Source organism: Callithrix jacchus, chromosome 1 (assembly GCF_049354715.1).
Source record: "Callithrix jacchus isolate 240 chromosome 1, calJac240_pri, whole genome shotgun sequence".
Taxonomy (NCBI): Eukaryota; Metazoa; Chordata; class Mammalia; order Primates; family Cebidae; genus Callithrix; species Callithrix jacchus.
Genome location: NC_133502.1, coordinates 68,756,207 through 68,776,596, shown reverse-complemented (window position 1 = coordinate 68,776,596; position 20,390 = coordinate 68,756,207). Strand labels below are relative to the sequence as shown.

Genomic DNA, 20,390 nt, shown 5'->3' with positions numbered 1-20,390 from the left:
TTCAGTCTTGAGTCCAGCCCTCTCAAGTCTCAGGTTGCCGGTTCAACAGTGCACCCGGACAAGCGCGCCCTGTGGGGATTGCTGGGTAGGGCCGGCCGCCGACGCCCCGGCTGCTGGCTTCCCCAGGCAGACCTACTGCCTGGCGTCCCGTGTCTTTTTTATACTTGGGAGTTTCCCCGTTCTGTGGGCAACAAAGATCAGTCTGGAAATGCAACTCCGACTCACTGTTTGCAGATTCAATGAGAGCTCCAATCCTGGGTTGTTCTCACAGCGCCATCTTGAGTCCCGACCCCCGACATTACATTTAATAATCATGTTTCCTTAAGCTCCTCTTGGCTATGAAGGTTTCTCAGATTTTCTTATTTTTCATGACTTTGATGGGTTTAAGGAGTACTAATCAGGTATAGTGTGAGGTGAGCGTGATGACCACTGTACCATGGAAAACCCTAGGGTCACGTATATTGTAGGATGACTCTCTAGGAGATTGTTTTGCTCATAATTAGACTGAAGTTACAGTTTTAGGGGAGGAAGCTTACAAAGATAAAATGCCTCTTTTTGTTTTGGTGTGGGTAGACTATTTTTTGAGTAGTTTTAGGGTCACAGAAAACCTTAGAGATTTCTGATATACTCCCTGCCCCACACATGCATAGTTTCTCCATTATCAGTGTCGCCTAACAGAATAGTACATTTGTTACAACTGATGAATCTACATTGATACGTGATTATCACTCAAAGTCCCCAGCTTACATTAGGGTTTATTTTTGGTGTTATACATTTTGTAGGTTTTGACAAATGTGTAATGATATGCATCCACCATTATAGTATCATACAGAGTACCTGCACTGCACTAAAAATTCTCTCCTCTCCAACTATTCATCCTTCTTGCTAACCCTTGGCAACCACGGATGCTTTTCCTGTCTTCATAGTTTTGTTTTTTCCAAAATATCATATGGTTGGAAGCATACAGTATGTATCCTTTTCAGATAGTCTTCTTTCACTTAGTAATAGGAATTTAAATTTCTTCTGTGTTTTTCCATGGCTTGATAGCTCATTTCCTTTCAGTGCTCATTAATATTCCATTTCATATTCTAAATGTAGTACAGTTTACTTAACCATTCACCTACCAAAGGACATCATCATGGTATTCCAAGCTTTGGTATTTAAGGATAAAGTTGTTATGAACATTTGTGCATAGGGTTTTGCTGGACAAAGAGTTTTTCCAACACTTTGGGGTAAATAGCAAAGAGTGTGACTGCTGTCTTCCACAGCGGATTTACTCTTTTGCATTCTCACCAGCAATTAATAAAAGTGCCCCTTGCTCCACATCCTTGACTGCATTTGGTGATGCTAGTGTTCTGGATTTTGGCCATTCTAATAGATGTGTAGTGGTTATCTCTAATATGCCAATTTCATCTGCAGCCCACCCATAAGGAGAGAGGAGTTATTCTCCACGTCTTTAAGGTGAAAAAATTTACATAATTTATTTCTAATACTTCTGTGTAAGAGAGTTCTCTCTCCTTCTCCATTTAGTAATTTATTCAATAATTTATTTACTTCAGTATGGACCCATGATATTTATTTTATCCTCTAAGTTATAATCCAATATGATTTTTAATTTTGTGACTTAAACTGTTCCCACTTCGGCCGTTTGGTGCTCTTTCATTTGGCCCCTGTATGCTCTTGACATACCCACATCAATAACATCTGTTTCTTTTGTGGTTACTGTTTTTGACAAGTCATTACTTTCTGGCACTATAAAATCCCCTGTCCTTATCTTGCGTATTTCCTCACAGTCCTAAAATCAGTAATTTCTTCAAGGTGCCCTGGTTCCTTTTATGTCAAAACATATTGAAAACCAAGATCTGTCTGGGCATTGAATGTGTTTATTGCTATGGGGCTATCATTTTCTTTTGACCCTCTCAGCTGACAGAACAGAGATGTATACATATATATTTGATAATTCCCATATGTATACATACCTATAAATATTTCTATGTGTAAACATCTGTATCTGTATTAAATTAAACATAAGTTCTTACTGATATCTCCGATTCTAATCCATTACCACATGCATGGATCATTGTAACCTCCTATCCTTACTTATCCATAAACTCCAAAGGTGAGAAATTTGACTCCTACCATCTGCCATCCATTTACTGATTTGTTCAAATCCAGTACACAAATATAGCATTATTAGATTGTTAAGTTGCAATCTCAAAGGAAATAGCTTTGTCAACGAGAGTATAATGCTTCCATTCATTTCCAAAGTTACTGAAGTCAGCACCTCTTCCCTACATCCACTTAAGTAAAGTTTTTTTTTTAACTTTTTTTTTTAATTGCATTTAGGTTTTGGGGTACATGTGAAGAACATGTAAGATAGTTGCATAGGTGCACACGTGGCTGTGTGATTTGCTGCCTTCCTCCTGTTCATCCACAACTAGCATTTCGCCCCATGCTCTCTCTCCTTGACTGCCCCCGCTGCTGTCCCACCCCTATTCCCCCAATAGACCCCAGTGTGTAGTGCTCCCCTCCCTGTGTCCATGTGTTCTCATTGTTCATCACCTGCCTATGAGTGAGAACATACAGTATTTCATTTTCTGTTCTTGTGTCACTTTGCTGAGAATGATGTTCTCCAGGTTCATCCATGTCTCTACAAAGGACATGAACTCAACATTTTTGATGGCTGCATAATATTCCATGGTGTATATGTGCCACATTTTCCCAGTCCAGTCTATCATCAGGGGGCATTTGGGTTGATTCCAGGTCTTTGCTATTGTAAACAGTGCTGCAATGAACATTCGTGTGCATATGTCCTTATAGTAGAACGATTTATAATCCTTCAGATACATACCTAGTAATGGGATTACTGGGTCAAATGGAATTTCTATTTCTAGGTCCTTGAGGAATTGCCACACTTTTTTCCACAATGGTTGAACTAATTTACACTCCCACCAGCAGTGTAAAAGTGTTCCTATTTCTCCACATCCTCTCCAGCATCTGCTGTCTCCAGATTTTTTAATGATCACCATTCTAACTGGCGTGAGATGGTATCTCAATGTAATTTTGATTTGCATTTCTCTGATGACCAGTGACGATGAGCATTTTTTCATATGTTTGTTGGCCTCATGCATGTCTCCTTTTGTAAAGTGTCTGTTCATATCCTTTGCCCACTTTTGAATGGGCTTGTTTTTTTCTTGTAAATCTGTTTTAGTTCTTCATAAATTCTGGATATCAGCCCTTTGTCAGATGGGTAAACTGCGAAAATGTTATACCATTCTGTTGGTTGCCGATTCACTCTAGTGACTGTTTCTTTTGCCACACAGAAGCCATGGAGTTTCATTAGGTCCCATTTGTCTATTTTGGCTTTTGTTGCCAATGCTTTTGGTGTTTTGTTCATGAAGTCCTTGCCTACTCCTATGTCCTGAATGGTTTTGCCTAGATTTTCTTCTAGGGTTTTTATGGTGCCAGGCAGGTCTTATGTTTAAGACTTTAATCTATCTGGAGTTAATTTTAGGGTAAGGTGTCAGGAAGGGGTCAAGTTTCTGCTTTCTGCACATGGCTAGCCAGTTTTCCCAACACCATTTGTTAAATGGGAATCCTTTCCCCATTGCTTGTTTTTGTCAGGTTTATCCAAGATTGTGTGGTTGCAGATATGTCGTGTTGCCTCTGATGCTTCTGTTCTGTTCCATTGGTCTATATCTCTGTTTTGGTACCAGTACTATGCTGTTTTGATTACTGTAGCCTTGTAGTATAGTTTGAAATCCGGTAGTGTGATGCTTCCCACTGTGTTCTTTTTACTTAGAATTGACTTGGCTATGCGGGCTCCCTTTTTGTTAATATGAAGTTTAAGGTGGTTTTTTGCAGTTCTGTGAAGAAGGTCATTAGTAGCTTGATGGGGATAGCATTGAGTCTGTAAATTACTTTGGTCAGAATGGCCATTTTCTCAATATTGATTCTTCCTAATCATGAAGATGGAATGTTTCTCCAACTGTTTGTGCCCTCTCTTAGTTCATTGAGTAGTGGTTTGTAGTCCTCCTTGAAGAGGTCCTTTACGTTCCTGTTAGTTGTATTCCTAGGTATTTTATTCTCTTTGTAGCAACTGTGAATGGCAGTTTGTTCTTGATTTGGCTCTCTTTAAGTCTGTTATTGGTGTATAGGAATGTTTGTGATTTTTGCACATTGATTTTGTATCATGAGACTTTTCTGAAGTTGCTTATCAGTTTCAGGAGATTTTGGGCTGAGACGATTGGGTCTTCTAGATATACTATTATGTCGTCTGAAATAGAGACAATTTGGCTTCCTCCTTTCCTATTTGAATACCCTTTATTTCTTTTTCTTGCCTGATTGCTCTGGCTAGAACTTCCAGTACTATATTGAATAGGAGTGGTGAGAGAGGGCATCCTTGTCTACTGCCAGATTTCAAAGGGAATGCTTTCAGTTTTTGCCCATTCAGTATGATATTGGCTGTTGGTTTGTCGTAAATAGCTTTTATTATTTTGAGATACGTTCCATCAATACCTAGTTTATTGAGGGTTTTTAGCATAAAGGGCTGTTGAATTTTGTCAAAGGCTTTCTCTGCGTCAGTTGAGATAATCATGTGGTTTTTGTTTTTGGTTCTATTTATGTGGTGAATTACGTTTATAGACATGGGTATGTTGAACCAGCCTTGCATCCCCGGAATGAATACTACTTGATCATGGTGGATAAGCTGTGCTGTTGCAATTGGCTTGCCAGTATTTTATTGAAGATTTTTGCATCTATGTTCATCATGAATATTGGCCTGAAGTTTTCTGTTCTTGTTGAGTCTCTGCCGGGTTTTGGTATCAGGATGATGTTGGTCTCATAAAATGATTTGGGAAGGATTCCCTCTTTTTGGATTATTTGGAATAGTTTCAGAAGGAATGCTAACAGTTCCTCTTTGTGTGTCTGGTAGAATTCGGCTGTGAACCCATCTGAACCTGGGCTTTTTTTTGTGTGGTAGGCTCTTAATTGCTGCCTCAACTTCAGACCTTGTTATTGGTCTATTCATAGTTTCAGCTTCCTCCTGGTTTAGGCTTGGGAGGACACAAGTGTCCAGGAATTTATCCATTTCTTTCAGGTTTACTAGTTTATGTGCATAGAGTTGTTTGTAATATTCTCTGATGATGGTTTGAATTTCTGTGGAATCTGTGGTGATTTCCTCTTTATTGTTTTTTATTGCATCGATTTGGTTATTCTCTGTTTTCTTTTTTATCAATCTTGCTAGTGGTCTGTCTATTTTGTTGATCTTTTCAAAAAACCATCTCTTGGATTTATTGCTTTTTTGAAAGGTTTTTTGTGTCTCCATCTCCTTCAGTTCAGCTCTGATCTTAGTTATTTCTTGTCTTCAGCTAGGGTTTGAAGTTTTTTTTATCTTGCTCCTCTAGCTCTTTCAATTTTGACGATAGGGTGTCAATTTTGGATCTCTCCACTCTTCTCATGTGGGCACTTATTGCTGTATAATTTCATCTAGATACTGCTTTAAATGTGTCCCAGAGATTCTGATATGTTGTCTTCGTTCTCGTTGGTTTCAAAAAACTTCTTTATTTCTGTCTTCATTTCATTGTTTATCCAGTCAACATTCAAGAGCCAGTTGTTCAGTTTCCATGAAGCTGCATGGTTCTGAGTTCGTTTCTCAATTCTGAGTTCTAACTTGATTGCTTTATGGTCTGAGAGACTGTTAGTTATGATTTCAATTGTTTTGCATTTGCTGAGGAGTAATTTACTTCCAATTATGTGGTCAATTTTAGAGTAGGTGTGATGTGGTGCTGAGAAGAATGTATATTCTGTGGATTTGGGGTAGAGAGTTCTGTAAATATCTATCAGGTTTGCTTGCTCCAGGTCTGAGTTCAAGTCCTGGATATCCTTGTTGATTTTCTGTCTGGTTGATCTGTCTAATATTGACAGTGGAGTGTTAAAGTCTCCCACTATTATTGTGTGGGAGTCTAAGTCTCTTTGTAAGTCATTAAGAACTTGCCTATGTATCTGGGTGCTCCTGTATTGGGTCCATATATATTTAGGATTGTTAGCTCTTCTTGTTGTATAGATCCTTTTACCATTATGTAATGACCTTCTTTGTCTCTTTTGATCTTTGTTGCTTTAAAGTCTATTTTATCAGAGATGAGCATTGCAACTCCTGCTTCTTTTTGCGCTCCATTTGCTTGGTAAATCTTCCTCCATCCCTTTATTTTGAGCCTTTGTGTATCCTTGCCTGTGAGATGGGTTTCCTGAATACAGCACACCGATGGGTTTTGGCTTTTTATCCAATTTTCCAGTCTGTGTCTTTTGATTGGTGCATTTAGTCCATTTACATTTAGGGTTAATATTGTTATGTGTGAATTTGATACTGCCATTTTGATGCTAGCTGGCTGTTTTGCCCATTAGTTGATGCAGATTGTTCATTTTGTTGATGCTCTTTAACATTTGGTATGTTTTTGGAGTGGCTGGTACTGGTTGTTCCTTTCTATGTGTAGTGCCTCTTTCAGGAGCTCTTGTAAAGCAGGCCTGGTGGTGACAAAGTCTCTGAGTACTTGCCTGTTTGCAAAGGATTTTATTTTTCCTTGACTTATGAAGCCTAGTTTGGCTGGATATGAAATTCTGGGTTGAAAGTTCTTTTCTTTAAGGATGTTGAATTTTGGCCCCACTCTCTTCTGGCTTGTAGTGTTTCTGCCGAGAGATCTGCTGTGAGTCTGATGGGCTTCCCTTTGTGGGTGACCTGACCTTTCTCTCTGGCTGCCCTTAGCATTTTCTCCTTCATTTCAACCCTGGTGATTCTGACGATTAGTGCCTTGGGGTTTCTCTTCTTGCAGAATATCTTTGTGGTGTTCTCTGTATTTCCTGGATTTGAATATTGGCCTGCCTTGCTAGGTCGTAGGAGTGAAGTTGTTTCATACAGTTGTAACAGAATTAGATTCTCTTGTCATGGTTCCTTTTAGGGATTCTTCAACCTCTATTATATGGTTTTTAAAAAATGTGCATGCATTGAGTTTACTCTGAGTTGTACAATTGTATGGGTTTTCACAAATGCATAATGTCATGGATACACCATTTATAGCCTCATACAGAATAATTTTATTATAATAAAATTCCCCTGTCCTTCACCTATTCATCCCTCCCCTTTCGCAGAACATCATGGATCTATTTACTATCTTTATAGTTCTGTCTTTTCTTAAATATTATGTAATTGGAATTATACAGTATATATCTTTTCAAATAGATCTCTTTCACTTAGAATTATGGATTTAGAATTCTTTTAAATCTTTTTGTGGTGTAATATCGAATTTATTTTTATCACTGAATAATATTCCATTGCACTAATGCACTATAGTTTATCTGTTTACCTAATGAATACATCTTTGTTGCATCTAGATTTTGGTTATTGTAAATAAAGCTACTATAAATATTAGTGGGCTGGTTTTAGTGTGAATATATGTTTTCAATAACATTTTATAAATATTTAGGAGCACAATTGTATTGTAAGACTGTGTTTAGATTTTCTAGAAGCTTTCAAACTATCATCTAAACTTGTTGGACCATTTTGCATCCAAACAAGCAAAGAATGACAGTTCCTGTTGCTCTATATTCTTGCTAGCAATTGGTATTGTCAGTTTTTGTTAATGTTAGCCATTCTGATGGGCTAATTCTAATAGTGGTAACTCATTTTTGCTTTAATCTGCAATTCCCTAATGACAAATGATATTGAGCATCTTTTCATATGCTTATTTGCCATCTATATATCTTCTTCTGTGAGGTATCTTTTCAATTGTTTTTCCAAGTTTTAATTAGGTGTTTGCTTTCTTCTGATTGAGTTTTAAGAATTCTCTGTATTTTGGATATGAGTTCTTTATTAGATTATGCATTTTGCAAATATTTACTCTCAGTTTGTGAGTTGTCTTTAATTTTTTTAACAAATGTCTTTCACGTGACAGAATTTTGTATTTTAATAAAGTATAATTTATTTATTTTTAAGAGGTTGGTGTTGTATTTAAAAACTCAAGCCCAAGGTTGCTTTTATAGTTTTGCATTTTATAATCAGAAGAGTGGTCCATTCTCAGTTATTATTTCTGAAAGATATAAGGTCTGTAGTTTTCTTCCTTTTGCATGAGGATGTCATTGTTCCAGTACCATTTGTTGAAGAAAACAAAAACTATCTTTTTTTCATTAAATTGCCATTGCTCTTTTGACAAAGGTTAGTTGACTATATTTTTGTATCTATTTCTAGGCTCTTCAGTCTGTTTCATTAATCTATCTATCTATTCTTTTGCCAATACTATTCTATCTTGATGAGTGTAGCTGTATACTAAGTTCCAAAGTTGCAAACTGTCAGTCCTCTGATGTTATTCTTCTTCATCAGAATTACATGTTCTATTCTGGGTCTTTTTTCTTTCTTCATATGAACTTTAGAATTAGTTTGTTAATATCATAATGTAAATGCTGAGATTTTGATTAGAATTGTGTTGAATCTACAGATTATATGGAAATAATTGACATCATTACAACTCTAGCCTTCAGGTCCATGAACATAGAACACTAAGTATCCAATTATTACATTTTCTTTACTTCTCTAGAGTTTGACCATTTAACTGTACTGATTCTATAAATATTTGTTAGATTTTTTGTGCTATTGTAAGTTGTATTGTGGTTTTAATTTAAAATTTCTAATTGTTTATTATGTGTCTATGGGAAATCCACTGATTTTTCTATATTAACAATGCATCTTGTGACTTTGTTACAATTGCTTGGTTTCAGGAGTACTTTTTGTTAATTCTTTGGGATTTTCTGAATAGGTTATCATGTTAGTGGCAAACAAAGATAGTTTTAGTTCTTTCTTCTCCATCTGTATATAGATTACATCAATCGACTTACACATATTGAAGTAAATTTGTGTACTTTTAAATCCCATTTGGGTTGTGGTGTATAATTATTTTAATATATTGTTGAATATGATTTGCTGCTATTTTTTTGAGGATTTTTGCATTTACCTTCATGAAAAATATTGGTCTTCAGTTTTCTTTTCTTATAATGTCTTTTTTTTTTTTTTGAGATGGAGTTTCGCTCTTGTTACCCAGGCTGGAGTGCAATGGCGCGATCTCGGCTCACCGCAACCTCCGCCTCCTGGGTTCAGGCAATTCTCCTGCGTCAACCTCCTGAGTAGCTGGGATTACAGGCACGCACCACCGTGCCCAGCTAATTTTTTTGTATTTTTAGTAGAGACGGCGTTTCACCATGTTTACCAGGATGGTCTCGATCTCTCGACCTCGTGATCTGCCCGCCTCGGCCTCCCAAAGTGCTGGGATTACAGGCTTGAGCCACCGCGCCCGGTCTCTTATAATGTCTTTATTTAGTTTTGGTAGTTAAGAGAATGCTGGCCTCACTCATAAAATGAGTTAAGAAGTATTTCCTCTGCTTCAAATTTTTGGGAGAAATTGTAGAGTAATATAATTTCTTTGTTTCATAGAATTACCAGTAAAACTGTGTAGGTGTGGTGCTTTTTTCTTTGGAGGATTATTTATTTTATTTTAGTCTTTAAGTTATACTTGAAGTTCTGGGATACAGGTGCAGAACATGCAGGTTTCTTACATAGGTATACATGTGCCAAGGTGGTTTTCTGTACCCATCAACCCGTCACCTACATTAGGTATTTCTCCTAATGCTATCCCTCCCCTAGCTCTCCACCCCTCTAACAGGCCCCAGTGTGTGATGCTCCCTATGTCCATGTGTTCTCATAGTTCAAATCTCACTTATGAGTGAGAACATCTGGTGTTTGGTTTTCTGTTCCTGTCTTAGTTTGCTGAGAATGATGGTTTCCAACTTCATCCATGTCCTTTCCAAGGACAGGAACTCATCCTTTTTTATGGCTGTATTATAGTCCATGGTGTATATATGCCACATTTGCTTTACCCAGTCTATCATTGATGGGCATCTGAGTTGGTTTCAAGTCTTTGCTATTGTGCATAGTGCTGCAATAAACCTATGTGTGCATGTGTCTTTATAGTAGATAATATATAATCCTTTGGGTATATACCCAGTAATGGGATTCTTGAGTCAAATGGCATTTCTAGTTCTAGATCCTCGAGGAATTGCCACACTGTCTTCCACAATGGTTGAACTAATTTATGCTCCCACTAACAATGCAAAAGCGTTCCTACGTCTCCACATTTTCTCCAGCATCTGTTGTTTCTTAACTTTTTAATGCTTGCCATTCTAACTGGCTTGAGATGGTATCTCATTGTGGTTTTGATTTGCATTTCTCTAATGACCAGTGATGAGGTTTTTTTTCATATATGTTTGTGGCCTGCATGTCTTCTTTTGATACATGTCTGTTCACTATTGATTCCATTTATTTAATACGTGCCTCTTGAGATTACATATTCTACTTGCGTGAGTTTTAGCACAGCATGTCTTTCAAGGACTTTCAACTGAGGCATTAAATTTGTGGATGTGGAGTTGTTTGTAATAGCCTTTATTATCCTTTTAATGTCTTTGGGACACTATTTCATTTCTGATATCGCTAATTTATGTCTTCTCTATTTTATTTTGGATTAGCTTGTGTAGAGTATTAATTTTGTTTATCTCCTTTAAAAAAGCAGCTTTTAAAAACTGTGGTCAACACACATGAGATTTACCTTCTTAAAGTATGTAGTACCTTATTGTAGATACAATGCTGTACAACAGATGTCTAGAGATTATTTATCTTGCTTGACTACAATTTTATGTCTGTTCATTAGCAACCTCCCATTTCTCCCTCCCTCCAGTTCCTGGCAACCACCATTCTATTCTTTTTCTCTATGAGTTTGACTATTTTAGATATCTCATATAAGTGGAACTATGCAGCATTTGTCTATGACTGGCTTATTTCACTTAGTATAATGTTCTCAAATTTTATTCTGTTATCATATGTTGCAGCTTTTCCTTCTTTTTTTAAGGCTTAATAGAATTCCATTATATGCATGTAACACATTTTGTTTTTCCATTCACCTTTTTATGGACATGTAGGTTGTTTCCATATCTTGCTGTAGTGAATAAAGCTGTGATAGAGAGCATTTGTTTTGCTGTTTATTGCAGCATTATTCACAACAATAATAAAAGAGATAAATAATATCTCTTTCAGTCACTGATTTCAGTTCTTTTAAATAAATGCCCAGAAGTGATATTGCTGGGTCCTATAGAAGTTCTATTTTTAACTTTCTTAGAAACCTTCATTCTGTTTTCTATAGTGGCTGTACCATTTTTTATTCTTATCACCAGTGTGCAAAGCTTCCAATTTCTCTACATCCTCACCAACACTTTCATGTTTTAACTTTTAATTTTTATGGGTACATAGTAGGTATATATATTTATGGTTTTTCAGAAATAATATCCATCCTAACAGGTATGAGGTGATAGGGCATCCTGGTTTTAATTTACATTTCCCCAATGGCTTAGTAGTATTGAACTTCTTTTCATATACCTAGTGGTTATTTGTATATCTTATTTGAAAAAATGTCTCCTCAAGTCCTTAGCCCACTTTTTAATCATCTCATTAGGTTTCATTTTTTCCTATTGAGTTATAGAAGTTCATTAGCTATTTTGGAGATTAACCCCTGTCAGGCATTTGTCTTGCAAGTATTTTTTCATTTCATATGTCGTGTTTTTTTCTACAAGAGTTGGGACTTCCAAGGTGGCTTCTTCACTCACATATGTGGTGCCTCTACTGGGATGCATGGAACCCCTGGGCCCAGCTGAGCAGTCCACCTCTCTTCTGCCTCTTCATGGGGTCTTTTGAGAAGCACAGCCAGATATCTTTACATGGTGAATCAAGTCTGCCTTAGTGAATGTTCCACAAGAACAAGTTCCAGTGTCCAAGGGTTTATCAAACCTTTGTTCGTGTCACTCTTGCTAATGTCTCATTGGCTACAGTGAATCATGCAGCCAAGGGCTAGTCAATGTGGGAAAGGGATACACAAAGGAATGAATGTCTATGCTAGCAGTCTAGCACACTGCAAGGATGACTAAAAAGTAATGACATATTAAATGTTGATGAAGATGAGGAACTACCAAAACTCTCATAAATTGCTAATAGGAGTGTAAATTGGTACAGCCATGTAGGGAAACATTAATGGTATCCACTAAAGCTAAATATATTCTTAGCTATGACCTAACAGTTCTGTTCCCAGCAGAATTGAGAAATCACATTCACTAAAAGACTTTTATGAGAATGGTCCTAGATTTATTTATAAAAGCCCCAAACTGGAAACATCTCAAATGTACATCAACGGAATAATGGATAAATTGTGGAATAATCATACAGTGGAAAGATACATGGTAATAAAGAAACAAAATCTTACTTCAGCCTAGGTGACTCTCACAGACATTATGTTGAGCAAAAGAAGCACAAACTGTCCAATTCCATTTACAGGGTGACCAATTGCTTTAGTTTTAGCACTGAGAAATCCACATCCCAGAACCCCCTCAGCTCCAGGCAAACCACAATGGCTAGTCATGCTGCATTCATACAGAGCTTAAGAAGAAGCATAATTAATCTATGTTTATGGTACCTCTTGGGTTTTACGGTACCTTTTGGGTGCATTTTGGATAAAAAAGGGCAAAAAGGAACTTCCTGCAATGTGAAAATAACTCTTGAACTAGATGGTGACTACTTGAGCATATAGACATGTAGAAATTCACTGGTTGTACATTTCAGATTAGTGCAGTTTACATATAGACTTTATTATATGAACATTATACCTCAATAAAAATTTTAAAACAAACATGTCTGTAACTTACTAGCTCCATGACCTTGGCAATTTTGTAGAAACCTCTGAGCTTAGCTTTCTCACATGTAAAGTGAAGATAATAATGGGTAATTCCCATGGCCCTTGTGAGATTAAATTATATTTAAAGGGGACAAATTTTTATTTATAAAGCACCTAGCATATGGTAGGCACTCAATTAATACTGGGTCACACCCCTGCAAATCTGATGGGAAATGCCTTCCTTAAGGGAAGATTTTCTGTTTCTGGAATTTCACTCCCGAGACACGTGTTAAGTCACATGTTAGCTTGTGACAAGTTATTTTATTTAACTCTCCCTCTTGGCAATCACTACCTGTGATGAAACACAAAGGAGAAAACTAGATCCCAGCAGCACAAATAATAGGAAGCAATCTTTTAAACAATTTGTCTTGAGGAAAAGATAAAAACTTATTGAGTCGTGAGTGCGGTTTGCCATGTCACGATGTATTTCCCACTGTTTTCTTAGGCTGTTTTCTTAGCCTAAGAAATGTCTTCTAAGACATTTTATGGAAACTTTTGCTGAACAGTAGCCAAGTAGAGTAAAGGTTTCTGCAACCATTCTTTTTCTGAAAGTGACTCAGATCTCATTTCAGCACATGGAAGACAGCAGACTGTCTACTTCTCTTCCATTAGGGCACAATGACATACAGGCTATCACTCTAGAAGCAGTGCTATAAGAAACCCTGTTTCTTGCATCACTAGGAATTAAGTCAATTCTACGTTTTAGGCAGCATGTTTTTATGCCTGCAGGTACAGAACTGTGCAGACCCATTTCATTCACTTGCTTTTATGCCTTTATAGAATAAAATATTCAGGTCTCTTTTAGGTTAACTCCCTGAGCATCCAGAAAGTCTACAATTTTTTGACCAAGAATTCTTGTGACTTTGGGAGGTCCAAGAAGATTACATGTGGCTCTCTTGTGCAGCACCATAATCCATTTAATTCTTCATTTGCCTCCCTTTACATAATGTCTGGGAAAAGTTCACATTATAAGCCAATATACAAAGCATGTTCTTTAACTACAAAACTCTTTTGAGTGGCATTTTGTGAGAATTAGAATTATTCAGAGATTTGGGTTTAAGAAATATGTTCCTATATGTTGTTTACCATGAGGGCCATTCTAATTTCCATGGAAAAAAATGAATTTGAAACATGAGTTTGAATCTGGCTCCTTCTATAAAGCTGTGCAACCTTGCATGAATTACCTAACTTCTCTGCATCTGAAAATAGGGAATACTAAATAATACCTACCGCTCTAGATTGTTGTAAAGGATTCATAGGAGGCTAGTACAACATTACCTGCATAGTAACTTCTTCATACATGAATGGTTTATGCCTTTATTCTCATTCAGATGGATTCTCAAGGCTCAGGAAGTCCACCTGGAGACCAGAAAGGGAGGACAGAAATCAGAATGACATATTTACCTCATCCACACTAACCAGTTGGGACACATTCAGAGTTCTTCAGTCCAGGCTAATGTTTCACTTCCCTTCTGTGTTCTGTATCTTGAGCACATGATAAGCCCTTCAGAAATGTCAAATAACAAAGCCATTAGTTGCCTCAAGAAATTAACTGATCCTTGCCTGCTTGTTTCTCAGAAAATCAATAATTTTTTGCCAGGTTTTTGAAATAAAGAAACTGAGTCTAACAGAGCACTGAAGATTTTAAGGCATGTACTTTTTTTTCCCCTTTTCTTTTGCCTTTGTATCCATATGTCTCAGAAAGAAATTCTGCACAGATTAGAGATATCAGCCCAGAGCAAAAATGGCTTTTACATTATGTTGAAAAGAATTTCTAAATTATTTCATATGAAGGCTTAGCTACATATTTTTTGATTTTTTTAATAGTTTGAATTCCATTTGCAGAATTTAGTCTACTGATTCAATACTGGCAATGATATAAAAATTTAGCTTTATTGAAACATATTGCTTGAATTTAAAGCATACTGGGGTATTTATGGCCTCAACTCATTTTTTAAAACACCCACTAGTAGAATGACTTCATTGGTCAGCAAAATTGCTCAGCTCTCTCGCTCTCTGGGGGTTGGGAGAAAAGTGGATAGCTTAGAGCTTAGAAGTAGACTTAGTGATGTGATTTCACACAGTCAGAATCGCCAGTTCCTCCCCTCCACATCCTTCATGATACCTGGCATTCTAAACAGAAACCCTACTCCTTCATCAAGGCTTTATTTCTTGTTTATTATTGTTGTTTTAAAGCAATCCCTCTGATTGGCACCACTGTTCTATTCCTGGGCCCTGGCATGCCCTCCCGTCTCAGTGATATTAAATGTCAAGAGAGCAATCTGAGGTGAAGCTGCCAATATCACACAGAAAACCTTGTCAGTGCCTCTCGAGGAATCTGAGCAATTAGCCCTCTCCCAGCCTGGGCTCCTGGTGTCTTGGTTTTCTTTCTAAGCAGGAGTTCCAGACTTTACCCAGTAACTTTCTCTCTCTCTAACCCAGGAAGAAGTCAATCTTGTTATATATTAGTCATATTCTTCCCTTTCGTGACTTTCTTAGAAGCACAAATCTGGCCAAAACTGCTCTCCAGGCTGGGCCCAAGGAATATCCCTGCCTTCAGTTACTATATTTGTTTTTCTCCCCATGATAACACGGCTGCCATAATTTAGGGGCCTAACTGCTCTAGCTCAGTGAATGAACTGTGCACAATCCAAATGTAAGCAAAACCTTTACCTGTTTAGAGTCTGCTTCCTATGACTTGCACATGATTACAAGGATGCAAACTGTTCCATGTTCCCATGGTGCATTATTTCCCTGACTGATCTCTCTCCTTCCTGGTGGTTTTATCATCTGCATAGTTTCACTGGAAAGTACTAATTTCCTTCTGTTTCCTCCAGTCCTGGTGCTTTGCTTTTTCTCCTGGGCAGTAGATCCCCTCTGATTGGTTCTTCTCACACATTCTCTTCTAGCAACCGGTGACTTCAACATCATCATTAGTCTTAATGTACATATAAATAGAGATTACATTTGCTTACATGTAAATGCACACATTTAAATGTATATGGAGATCTGAGAACAGGCTTGGCATTATCACTATGTTGTTATGACTTAAGGACTAAGTCCAGTATTATGGCTTCAGGGGCTGAAGCTGGAGTGAGAACTGTGATCTGAGAGAAAGACTGAAGAATGAGCATATTAAAAAATCAGTTAGGATTCCAGAAGTGGAATCCTGAGAGTCTAGAGAAGTTCTATCCAATGGAAATTTTTGCAAAGATAGAAACGTTCCATAATATTCTGTGTAGTAGCTACTAGCCCTACGTGGTTACCAAGTGCTTGAAATGTGACTAGTGCAACTGAAAAACACAATGTTAAATCTTATTTTTATTTTAGTTAATTTTAATTTAAGTAGCCACAGGTGAGTAATGGCTATTCTATTGGACAGCTTAGAGGGAACTGCACATGTTCTAAGATGGGAGGAGGGAAAGCTGAATCCTAGATATAGATGCTGTAGTAGGGAACCAAGAGGACATTATACTCTAAGGCAAGCTGGACAGCTGTAGAAGAGAGTGGACAGGAAGTCACTCGAAGCATCTTTCTAGAAAACTCACCTCACTACTTAGCTTGTCAGACAGGTTGAGTTGTGCTCAGAATTTTATAGAGGAGCCCTGAACCAAAGATATCTAGATGATCCTTTTGCGCTCCAACTTTCCTTCAAGAGATTAGTGAGATTTCTCTGGAAGGTGGCCCAAAGCTCAAACACCATAATGATCAGCACTAAAGCTTTAACATTTGAAAGTCAACTACATAGCTTTGATTTCAATTCTTATTTTTTATTTAAAAGAGTTGCAGTTAAATATTTAATGTTTTCAAAGAATCGACATGAATTTATTATTGAAAAAATGTTCCTCACCCTTTAGAGATCTCAGGGCACTTGTTTTAAATAAAACACCTAGAAATAGGTGTAATGAAATCAGTTTAAGGCTTGGGTCATAAACAGTCAAAGGCAGGCCTAGAAACTGTGGCAGCTTGTATTTCTAGGCAGTAGGAATTTCCAGGAGAGTAGCAGCCTTTTTCATCCTGTACAGTGGCATAAATCAGAATCTACTCAAGAATGTTTAGGAAAAAAAAGAATATATTATTTGTTCATTTATTTAATAAATATTTCACATGTCCAGCACCATTCTGGGATCTGGGTATAAAGGAGTTACAAAATAGATGTATCTCCTGCCCTCAAGGAGGGAGACAAGATAATTAACAAATACACAAGTAAATAAATATATATAATGTGTCAGAAATTGATTAGTGCAATAGAAAGGACCAAAATAGGACAAAGAAAATCATGAGCTGAATGCTGGATTGTAGGGAAATTATTGCTATTTTACATTGGGTGTTCAGGGAAAGCATCATGGTAAGACAATATTTAATCATAGGCTGGAAAAAAAACAGTGAGCCATGTACGTATTGGAGGAAGACCTTTAAGACTGAGGAAGCAACAAGCCCAAAGGCCCTAAGGGGAGAGCCGAATGCCATGTTCATAAAATACTGAAGATTGTTCTGGGGAACAACTGGGGCAGAAGATCTGGGGAGTGTTTGTAGTTAGAAAGGTAATGGGAGCCAGACCATATTGGGTATTTTTTATGCTGAAAGTGTTATTCAAAGCTGTGAGATCAGATGCAATCACCTGGGACAATTTGGGCACTCCACACACTTACATATCAGAAAAATGAGGAAGACTCCACAAAAGAGACTTTGAAAGAGGGGCTAATCCTGTAGAAGCAGGAGAATAACATGCCAGAAACCAAGTGAGAAATGTTTCAACATGAAGGAGTTATCAATGTAAGTGTTAATAGGTCAAGCAACATGAGGGATATGAATTGCTGTTGAATTTTGCAAGGTGAAAGCCTTGGTGATTGATAGAGTAGTTTTGAGTGATTGATAAAGTAGTTTGAGGATAGGTGAGAATAAAGGCATTCTTGCAGTAGCTCAAGTGATAATGGAAGAGGGGGGAGGAGATAGTGAATTAGGAGACTCTTCTACAGAGTTTTGTTTTAAAAGATAATGGTCATGGGAGACCATGGGATGAGAGATGGACTTGTAAAGCTGGCATAAATTGTACTATATTTGTGTCCCAATGGAAATGATAGGGCAGAGAAGAAAATGTGGTAATTTAGGAAGTCAGGATAATTACTGAAGAAAATGCTTTTGATGAGAGGAGGTGGGATCAGGTACACAGTGGGGGAGCTGGCCTTAGACAGGAGCAGGAACTGGTACCAACACAAACAGAACAGAAGGCAAGCACACTGGTGTATGTGCAGGTAGGTAGGTAGATGTTGGGACAGTAGTGTGTGGAAGCCCTTTTTCAAATTTACATTTTCCCAGTGAAATATAAAGCACAGTGATCAGCTGCTGAAGGAGACATATAGACATTCAAGAGAGAAAAGAAGGTGTAAACTAGACGTCTGAAAGGGTGAATGAGTAACAGTAATCTTGGTGGATGGAATTAAAGGAACCAAGAGAATGGCACTTCCAGCCAAGAGAACTACACTGAATGTCTCAGTGTGGCTGCTGTCCTGCCAGGGATGGTGTGCATATGAGATGAGATTGGTGGAGAACATGGTGGAAGGTGAGGTTAGAGAAGGAGACTGAAGCCTGACTGTAAAGTGTACACCTTTAAGAATTTTTTAATGTATCTTATAGGTGAGGAATTGTCAAAGTATTTATGTTTGTCTATTGGCTTGATATTTCAAGACCCCTTTATTCAAATCATGCACAGCATATATACCTATACTAGAGCTTCCTTGGTGAAACTAAGAGACAGGAGAGTATAAATTTCCACCCTTTCTCCCCTTGTTGTTCTGTGAGCCACCTGTGTGGACTCCTGTGATTCCAGTTATTTGAACTGCACTGAACAGGGTTGCCAAAGGACTATCAACTGGGAATACCATGATTATTTCATGCTTGAAGATGATCACTTTGACAGGGATATGGAGTAAGAATTGAAATTGAGAGAATCTGGAGGAGAGACATATTGGAAGTCCACTATACATGGCTTACTACTGACAGGACAATAAGGGCATGAAGGGATTGGAATGGCAGATTGGGGGTGGTGGGGAAGCCTGAAATGAGGCTATTGTGATGATTGGATTTAGGGAGAGGAGAAAGAAGAGTCAATACTTTGTATTCATGAGGTGGTAGTAGGCAATTCAGAACTTTCAGGAAAAGCAGAAATTTAGAGAAAAGTAGATAAGTTAGTTTTTGTATAACTTCAGTTTGTGATATTGGAAAGATATTTAGACAGAAGCATTCACTATATAGGGAAAGTAGGCCTATAGTCAAGGAGATAAGTGGCACTAAAGATGTAAATGCAGAGGTGTTGGCAGCTGATACTACGGATATGGACAGGCTGGACTCAGGAAAACAGGCAGAGAGAGAGGAAAAGGCAGCAAGGACAGAACTCGAGAGCATGCAGCATTCTGAGAGGCTGAGACAGAGAAAAACAGTTTCTGTGACTCAGTGGGCATAGTCGGAGAAATTGAAGAAGAGCCAGTTAGTGTTGATCCTACAGTTTGCTCATCATTAATTCTGCTCATGCCCCTCTCCAGGCGCCTGTAGAGGGAAGTGAACTCACTTAAGCCAATGGATGCTCAGCAGTCATGACACACCCCACATCTGAGCAGAAGCTTTAATTGTTGTGTACGCAGTGTCTCTGTTTCTTTTGTTCCTATCACCCACTGTGAGAACAGCATGGGCCAGATGGTGGCCGATCCTTCATCATGGGCTCAAAATGAGAAGACACATGGACCCATGCCAAGGCTGTAGCCAATCTGCAGGTCCCATGCAATGTGAACAAGAAATAAATACTGGATTTTGTAAGCCATTGATTTGGGGGGTTTGTTTGTAGCTGCAACAAAAGCTGACATTAACGGAGTTGTGGAAAAAAGAGTAAAGGGAAGGGGGGTGTCAAATACTGCAGTGACGGTAATAACATGGAGATTGAAAGGCAGCAACTGACTTTGGTAAGTTCCAATAGTGTGAACAGCAGCACATGCCTGGTATGTGCCCAGGATCAGGGCTTACCTTGGGCTAGACAATAAAGCTTATTTTGGACACTCTCTGTCTTTAGGTTACCTGGTTTTTCCCATGTATTTTCCCATCCTAGCCTCTCCTGGTATTCCTCAAAAACAGAATCCTTGTTACATAGTTAGCTGACCTTTGTATGAGGGTCTCAGAGATTCAAGAGACTTTGAGACTAAAAGATGTTTAGGCTCTGTGTAGAGTGAGTGGATATGGGTGCCTCTAATCACACAGCTGCCTACCTGGAAAAATATTCTATCCTTGGTAGAATTCCTTATTATTACCTTGGCTTCAATTGGTCTTTTTTTCATATCTGTTTAAAATTGTACAAGATCAAAAGGATTATCCAAGAACTATTTATTCTGCCTAGCAACATACAATAAAAGAACACTCAAATTCCTTAAGCAGGGCATGCAACTCGAAGGTCAGTCTCTGGTGACCATGTGCCAAAGACAGTGGCTGAGAGCTTCACCTCTGGGTTTCAAATCCAGAGACTCCAGACGCTTGGTGATTGATAGAGTAGTTTGGAGTGATTGATAGTTTCGGGATAGGTGAGAATAAAGG

At 37.9% G+C, this 20,390-nt stretch overlaps 1 long non-coding RNA gene across 1 annotated transcript in view; it reads right to left on the bottom strand.

The window, feature by feature from the left end:
• The window catches only part of LOC144581273 (uncharacterized), a 142,607-nt gene that overhangs the window by 14,388 nt on the left and 107,829 nt on the right, over positions 1 to 20,390 (bottom strand). The window contains exon 2 of the long non-coding RNA XR_013531888.1: positions 14,091 to 14,171. This is a non-coding gene — a long non-coding RNA (uncharacterized LOC144581273). The remainder of the gene's footprint in view (positions 1 to 14,090; positions 14,172 to 20,390) is intronic.